Raw genomic sequence first — 9,310 nt, 5'->3', positions numbered from 1 at the left:
GTATCCAGCCTGATGGACATATCCACCAGCTGGTCGAAGGTGAGACTGGTGTCCCTGCACGCCAGCTCCCGACGGACGTCCTCTCGTAGGCTGCAGCGGTATAGATCGATGAGGGCCCGATCATTCCACCCTGCATCTGCCGCCAGAGTACGGAATTCGAGTGCGAATTCCTGGGCACTTCTCCTCCCCTGTCGGAGGAAGACCAGACGCTCCCCCGCCGCTTTCCCCTCCGGGGGATGGTCGAACACCGCTCTGAAGCGGCGGGAGAACTCAGGGTACGTAATGGTCGTGGCGTCTATCTTCCTCCACTCCGCGTTGGCCCACTCCAACGCTTTTCCGGCCAGGCAGGAGATCAGAGCGGACACGCTCTCGTGCCCTGAAGGTGCCGGGTGCACGGTGGCCAGGTATAGCTCGACCTGGAGCAGGAATCCCTGACACCCAGCCGCTGTCCCGTCGTAAGCCCTCGGGAGAGATAGTCGGACTCCTCGAGGTTCCGGTGCTGGAACGGGCGGGCTGGCCGATGGTGCTGGCAGGGCGGGCGGTGGTGGAGGCGAACCCCAGCCTCGGAGTGTGGTAATCACCTCCTGCAGGGCGTTCCCCATCTGCAGGAGTTGCTCCTGCTGATCCCGAACCTGGGCTTCCAGTCTGGTCTGGGCTGCTTCGGCTCCTGCTGATTCCATGAGTGGTGTATGATTCTGTCAGGGCGTGTGTAGGTGTAGTGTAGGAAATCAGATGCAGGACGCAGACGGTAGGTTCCAAATGCTGTATTCCGGCCCAAACACAGGCAACAGGGCAACGAAGCCCAACAGCTAAACTACGCACAAGGCGTATAGGCAAAATGCGCACAAACAGGTGCGTCAAAATGAAGTAGTGCACGAAACAAGTGCAATCGAGCTCCAGCGCAGTGGAGAGAATATGCTCAACCGAGCAAACACAACACTGACGAAAAACAATCATACACAACACCTGACAAACACAACGAGAAACTTATAGGACACTAATCACGTAAAACAGAAACAGGTGTGACACAAACAGACAAAAGCAAACGAACATGAAACATCTATCGGTGGCAGCTAGAATTCCGGAGACGACGAGCGCCGAAGCCTGCCCGAACAAGGAGGAGAGGCAGCCTCGGCCGAAACCGTGACAGTTCAAGGGTGGGGGATCAGAATAGTGCAAAGGGTGTCGTATGCTGAGGCAGTGAAGGAAGAGGAGGAGGATTGGTCAAGGGTGAGGGATCCTGATAGGATCACAGTGAGTAGTAGATTTGTGCCAGCACAGAGGGATAGGGCAAGAAGTGAGTTATGCTTCAGTAAGGTTGTCTTCTTAGCGTTCATAGCAATTGTTATCAACTGTACCGCAGAAATGGAACATAAATCACAGAGAATAGATTTTGTGGTGGCAGCTGCAGAGAAGTATTTGGTTATACGAGATATGACAACAACCATTACTTTTATCACCATCTTCATCTGGACACCTGTTTTCTGCTTTCAAGGTTACAATATATATTTACACAAAGGAATAATGTTAACATTTCATATAACTTTTTTTTCTATGTTTCAGAATCCAGAGGATAATACACTGTGACTCAGACTTCTGAAATGAAAGCTTTCCACCATGGAGACAGAGTCAGTTTAGGATGTAGATTTCACAAGCCTCCTGCTTGTAGTCCCCCTCCTGCTTGTAGCCTGGTATAAACAGAAACCTGGAGGAGCTCCTAAACTCCTCATTTGCTATACCAAAACACTTCAGTCTGGGACTCCATCTAGATTCAGTGGTAGTGGATCTGGGACTAATTCCACTCTGACCATCAGTGGAGTCCAGGCTGAAGATGCAGGAGATTGCTACTGTCAGAGTTTCCACTATCCCAATAGTAAACAAAAACCTCCCTCAGTCAGACTGCACAGTGACTGTACTGCTACAGCTGGGACCTACTGCAGGTGCTGAGGGGGAAGAGACAGTGACATGGAACACTGATTAGTAGATGAGGTGAACTTTAAATATGTTTAGAAAGCATCATTCAGATCACATATTCCCCATCATCATCATCATCATTTTACCTTTATTTAACCAGGTTAGTCTCATTGAGATTAAACATCTATTTTACAAGAGAGACCTGGCCAAAATAGCAGCACGCAAAGCTTTACACACAATTACAACATAAAACACAAAGCACTACAGTTTAACAACAGAAATGTACACATTGAGAAGGCAAGAACTCTTTACGGAGGGGTAGTACATCTGGGGGTCAAAACATTGACAGCCCCGCACTTCATTGTCCACCATAGATTTTACCCAACTACTCATTCAAAGAGAGGACCTCCTGGAAAGGCCAGAAAACTGGAACATCTTTTTTTTTTAAACACAGCTGTGTAAGAGCCTTAGGTACAGTCAAAAAGATAGAGTCATGTGAGTGTGGACGATATTTGTCATTTGTCTGGTTGACAATGGCGGTACATAGGTCAAATGGGAGCTATTACCAGTCAAATGTCCACATGCAGAGTTTGAAGCACAGCAATAATGCATGAGGCCATGTGTTATGACATTTTTTATCATGGCTGTGATATCGTCATACCCACGAGGCGAAGAACATGGCTTGTGACATAACACATGGCCTCGAGGATGTTATTGCTTTTATATAACGTGTTACCAGCATAAAAAATCTAGATTATTTCCCAAACCATACATTTTTCTACAAAACGTGATGCTACATCCACTAACACTGGTTGTCAAGTGACGTTTTAGGTATTCTCTGGTCGTTAGTTCTATTCGTATTGACTGCCATCTAAAAAGCAAAACTACCCAAGCGCTGATTGACAGTTCCAGATCCTCTAGGGACGCTGTCCATGGATTTGAAAACAACGCTGAAACCAGCCCTGGCGCCACGAGGGTGCAAAAGGGGGCAATGCCCACTTAGTTGGAATATTGTGCCCCCTCAGTTTTGTGTTCCTATTCTGTCCCACAATCTGCCCCCTCTGTCATGCCCATTTGTTGTGTATGCTTCATTCATGCAACTCCCTTGCACGCATCATACCTACGTAATTCACATTTTACAGGTTGTAAAAAAAACGATTGATTGGCCATCACAGTAGAAGGGAGGGGTCAATTTGACCGTTTAGGTTTACTTTAAAAGTTACGTACTACGAAAAAAATAAAAAGTTTCACCGAGCATTTGGATGGAATTTAGCCATGTTAACAGTTAGGTACAATGGGGAGAACAAGTATTTGATACACTGCCGATTTCGCAGGTTTTCCTACTTACAAAGCATGTAGAGGTCTGTAATTTTTTATCATAGGAACACTTCAACTGTGAGAGACGGAATCTAAAACAAAAATCCAGAAAATCAAATTGTATGATTTTTAAGTAATTAATGACATAATTATTTGATCACCTACCAACCAGTAAGAATTCCGGCTCTCACAGACCTGTTAGTTTTTCTTTAAGAAGCCCTCCTGTTCTCCACTCATTACCTGTATTAACTGCACCTGTTTGAACTCGTTACCAGTATAAAAGACACCTGTCCACACACTCAATCAAACAGACTCCAACCTCTCCACAATAGCCAAGACCAGAGAGCTGTGTAAGGACATCAGGGATACAATTGTAGACCTGCACAAGGCTGGGATGGGCTACAGGACAATAGGCAAGCAGCTTGGTGAGAAGGCAACAACTGTTGCCGCAATTATTCGAAAATGGAAGAACTTCAAGATGACGGTCAATCACCCTCGGTCTGGGTCTCCATGCAAGAACTCACCTCGTGGGGCATCAATAATCATGAGGAAGGTGAGGGATCAGCCCAGAACTACACGGCAGGATCTGGTCAATGACCTGAAGAGAGCTGGGACCACAGTCTCAAAGAAAACCATTAGTAACACACTATGCCGTCATGGATTAAAATCCTGCAGTGCATGCAAGGTCCCCCTGCTCAAGCCAGCGCATGTCCAGGCCCGTCTGAAGTTTGCTAATGACCATCTGGATGATCCAGAGGAGGAATGGGAGAAGGTCATGTGGTCTGATGAGACAAAAATAGAGCTTTTTGGTCTAAACTCCACTCGCCGTGTTTGGAGGAAGAAGAAGGATGAGTACAACCCCAAGAACACCATCCCAACAGTGAAGCATGGAAGTGGAAACATCATTCTTCTGGGATGCTTTTCTGCAAAGGGGACAGGACGACTGCACCGTATTGAGGAGAGGATGGATGGGGCCATGTATCGCGAGATCTTGGCCAACAACCTCCTTCCCTCAGTAAGAGCATTGAAGATGGGTCGTGGCTGGGTCTTCCAGCATGACAATGACCCTAAACACACAGCCAGGGCAGCTAAGGAGTGGCTCCGTAAGAAGCATCTCAAGGTCCTGGAGTGGCCTAGCCAGTCTCCAGACCTGAACCCAATAGAAAATCTTTGGAGGGAGCTGAAAGTCAGTATTGCCCAGCGACAGCCCTGAAACCTGAAGGATCTGGAGAAGGTCTGTATGGAGGAGTGGGCCAAAATCCCTGCTGCAGTGTGTGCAAACCTGGTCAAGACCTACAGGAAACGTATGATCTCTGTAATTGCAAACAAAGGTTTCTGTACCAAATATTAAGTTCTGCTTTTCTGATGTATCAAATACTTATGTCATGCAATAAAATGAAAATTAATTACTTAAAAATCATACATTGTGATTTTCTGGATTTTTGTTTTCGATTCCGTCTCTCACAGTTGAAGTGTACCTATGATAAATATTACAGACCTCTACATGCTTTATAAGTAGGAAAACCTGCAAAATCGGCAGTGTATCAAATACTTTTTTTTTTTTTTTCTCCCCACTGTAGGTAGCTGATAGTATGATGGATACTATAAAAGTGGCTTTGCCAAGGCACAACGGCAGCATCGGATCAAAGCGGCGGGGAGGAGAAGCCTGCCACAGAGGCCAAAGGCCTGAGTGGCGCAGTGGACTAAGGCACTGCATCGCAGTGCTAACTGTGCCACTAGAGATCCTGGTTCGAATCCAGGCTCTGTCGCAGCCGGCCGCGACCGGGAGACTCATGGGCGGCGCACAATTGGCCCAGCGTCGTCCAGGGTAGGGGAGGGAATGGCCGGCAGGGATGTAGCTCAGTTGATAGAGCATGGTGTTTGCAATGCCAGGGTTGTGGGTTCGATTCCCACGGGGGGCCAGTATGTATTCACTAACTGTAAGTCGCTCTGGATAAGAGCGTCTGCTAAATGACTAAAAATGTAAAAAAATAAATAAAAAAAAGGCCTTGGGCAGACCCGGTTCCAATTGGTCAGCCCCTGAGGATTTCTTGGTATCTATAGCAAGTAAGGCACAAATGACTTATTTTTCATTGAATTGCCGAAATACAAAAACTTCACTACCATTTTCCAAGTCAATCTTCAAAATTCCCAAATCAGCGTTTGTGATGATTAAATGCATCAATGATGGCATTTGTGTCCGTAATGGGGCCATAATCCAAATAGATTTGTTGGGGTAGAGATGAGGAAGTGCAACCCTTCAGAGACTTGACAGTTTCCCAAAATTTAACTAGATTCCCCTTACAATCAGAAAGAGTGGTTACATAATAATCAGATATAGCCTTTCTGATTAGTCTTACACATTGATTCCTCAGTTGCCTAAAATAGTGCCAATCCGGGCCAAAGCCTGTTTTCCTGGACTTGACCCAGGCAACATTTCGTATTACAAATGACTTTGATTTTTTCTCAACTATCTCTGAACCAGGAATTCGATGTACCTTTAACTCTCAGAGTGTTGAAGGGGGCATGATTATCTACATATTGAGGACATTTACAAAAAAGCTTAACGCTAAATCAGGTTCAGAGATAGCTGAGAAAAAATCAAAGTCACCACAATAAAGATCATGTAAAAAAGCTTGTTCACTGAAGTTTTTAAAGTTCCTTTTAGTGAGACACGAGACTGAGATTTATGTATTCTCACATCTCTGACTCAGACAACTGAGCAATGCTCACTAAAATCCAGTGGGAACACTCCGTTAGCAGCATCTTTTTCTGGAGTATTCGTCAAGATTAGATCAATCAGGGTAGATTTTGATTGATCTTTAGGATTGGGCCGTGTAGGGTCAGTTATCAGCTGAGACAGGTTTAGCTCAGAGCAAATATCTGACACTGGCATCCTCCAATCAATATTAAAATCACCCAAAATGAATAGTTCAGATTTACCATACCTAGACAGCAATTCAGATAAATTGTTGATGGCATATATGTTATGTGTCCCTTCCTGAATCCACTAAAGAGTTTAAAACCGGTCCACTCCCTCACACTGACCCAGTCCATGGTATTTCAGGCAGTGAAACTGTTCAACTGCTAGACTAGTAGCTGTGAGAGTGAAACTGAGATTTCCGTAGACAGGGCTGGGTGTTTCTGCTTGTCCCAGAATAGAGCAGTACTGTCACCAGATGTTCACTCTGTTCCCAGGGGGTTGGAGGTAGAGAAGACTATATGACTATCTTGAAGCTGTGATACTTCTAATATTATGTGGACAACTAAGTCTATAAATCAACCAGGTCAAAAACCTTTTCAACAAAGACCTCTAATATTAATCAGTTAACATTGTAGTGTCTAGACCTCTCCTGTTAATCTGTTAACATTGTAGTATCTAGACCTCTCCTGTTAATCTATTAACATTGTAGTATCTAGACCTCTCCTGTTAATCTGTTAACATTGTAGTATCTAGACCTCTCCTGTTAATCTGTTAACATTGTAGTATCTAAACCTCTCCTGTTAATCTGTTAACATTGTAGTATCTAGACCTCTCCTGTTAATCTGTTAACATTGTAGTATCTAGACCTCTCCTGTTAATCTGTTAACATTGTAGTATCTAGACCTCTCCTGTTAATCTGTTAACATTGTAGTATCTAGACCTCTCCTGTTAATCTGTTAACATTGTAGTATCTAGACCTCTCCTGTTAATCTGTTAACATTGTAGTATCTAGACCTCTCCTGTTAATCTGTTAACATTGTAGTATCTAAACCTCTCCTGTTAATCTGTTGACATTGTAGTATCTAAACCTCTCCTGTTAATCTGTTAACATTGTAGTATCTAAACCTCTCCTGTTAATCTGTTAACATTGTAGTATCTAGACCTCTCCTGTTAATCTGTTAACATTGTAGTATCTAGACCTCTCCTGTTAATCTGTTAACATTGTAGTATCTTGTGTTACTATGACCTACAGTTTGATGACAGTGTGTTTTCAAGTGAATAACTAAGCTATGACATTTAGGTCTGATCATTTTCAAAGAAACTGTGAATACGGCTTTACAAATATATTTCTATATCATTCAACATTTGACTAAAGTCTAATTATTGAAAGAGACAACGAAAATATTTGTTCCAAAGGAAAATGTTTATTTTCATCTATTAATCAAAGCATCAAAGCAAACATTCGTACAGTATCTAATAATAAAAAATAATTCACACATCAAATCTAACACTGATACAACCTCAGTCTACAGAGAGGATTGACACCTGAACTCAAGCAAAGCCCCCTGTTAGTCTATATGTCAGTGATCAATAAGACAGAGAACATCTGATATCAGAACAGAGTCAAAGCAGAAGAACCAGCAGCCTCTCTCCACAGGGGTGTGTGACTGAGGGGTCCTACCCAGAACAGTCAGCCCTCCTCAGGGTCTTGGTGACTGGAGTCTGGGATTTCTGCTGGGCTTCACAGGTCACCTCTCCTGCCTTGGTCCACTCCTGGGCAGTGAGAGTCAGGATGCTGCTCCAGCTGTACAGGCCGTCCTTCTCCAGGACCCCGGGACTGGCCTCCTGCTTCTTGCTGGTCCCGTCCACTTTCCAGCTCATGGTCCAGTCTGACGGGAAGCCCTTGTTGGCCAGACACGTCAGTGTGGCTGTTGACTTACTGGACAGCTCCTCACTAGAGGGGGGCAGGACGGGTTGGGGAACTGTTACCTGGAACAAACAGAATACATCAACTACATCAAAACAAAGTACTTTGGAAATGACTTCTAAAACTTAGATTAGATTGCTAAAAGACGTGAAGAAAACACAAACATTAGTGTGATAGGAAAGCAGATTAAAGTATAAAGTATACAAGCAGAAAGCATTTAAGTATGATGTGTTTAACTTTAGCATTACTTTGTCATACATATATATTTTTAGGATCGTTTCTCATCAGAATACTCATATTTGTAGTATTTTGCAGAATCCAAGAGGTTGGATACAAACATAACAGAGACCCTTTGTGGCTATCATGAACACAATGCACTGATGACTACAATAACAAATATTATAGTTATCATACCAGAACAAGAGTTATATAGTCTGCAATCATACAAATAAAACATACAAAAAAATGCCCGCAATTTAACATTTTGATTAAATAAACTGTTGAAAGAAGGCTCTTTCAAAATCAATATATAACAATATTTTTGGAAGGTAAATTATCTCAAATCTAAATGTTTTAATAGAGATTAAAGAGTTTAAGAAAATAAATGGAATCAGACAAACATCAAGAAACTTACTTCCAACATCTAGTCTGGTGCCGCTCCCAAAAGTGTACCACAGTGATACAATCCCTATTACTGCTGGTACAAAAACCTCCTGACCATTGGGCAAGCTGAATACTTAATTTTTTTAGACTGTGGTTTAAATCATGAGCACATACGAATACTGGCCAAATATAATGTTATATTCTTCATTTGAAATCGTTTTTTGATTAAATGAAAAACATTATAGTTTTATTATAAAATAGAAAGGTATAAAACAAACCCCAAAATGTTAGAGAAATGTTCAGTAACTGATTTGAGAAACTTTCATAAGAGTCCAAGCATGAGTGAAGTGACAGTTAGGGCTGTATTCAATCTGTATCGCTGAAGCCTTTACATTTCAATTGGGCTTTAGCGCTGAACTTCAGCAATACGGATTGAATAGAGCCCTTCATCTGAAATAAAAGCTGTATCGTTGAAGTGTTACAGATTGCCGGATAGAAATGTCAAGATAATTTTTGATTGAGCTGACATATTACATTTACTTCACTTAGCAGATGTTCTTATCCAGAGGGACTTACAGGAGCAATAAGGGCCTTACTAAAGGGCACATCGACAGATTTTTCACCTAGTCGGCTCAGGGATTCGAACTAGCGACCTCTTAACCGCTAGGCTACCTGCCACCCCATATGCAGCGTTTACCGTGAATGCAGTCTCCGCTAACACAGGAACATTGCCTTTAAATTCCAATCACGCTTAACGCTGAACTTCAGCAATACGGATTGAATAGACCCCTTCATCTTGATGCTTGTCATTTGCTTTCAAGTTAAAGTTGCTGTTGAATTCTAAA

General features: G+C 43.1%; 1 gene segment (V, D, J or C); it reads right to left on the bottom strand.

Moving 5' to 3' along the window:
• Nucleotides 1-7,612: 7,612 nt before the first annotated feature.
• LOC311140073 (Ig kappa-b4 chain C region-like) lies at nt 7,613-8,505 on the bottom strand. The segment is given in 2 exons: nt 8,497-8,505; nt 7,613-7,924 (listed from the first exon to the last, which is right to left on the bottom strand).
• Between the last annotated feature and the right edge of the window lie 805 nt (nt 8,506-9,310).

The sequence above is a fragment of the Coregonus lavaretus genome (genome assembly GCF_964263955.1).
Source record: "Coregonus lavaretus genome assembly, chromosome: 13".
Lineage (NCBI taxonomy): Eukaryota > Metazoa > Chordata > Actinopteri > Salmoniformes > Salmonidae > Coregonus > Coregonus lavaretus.
This window is presented reverse-complemented; position numbering and strand designations above follow the sequence as displayed.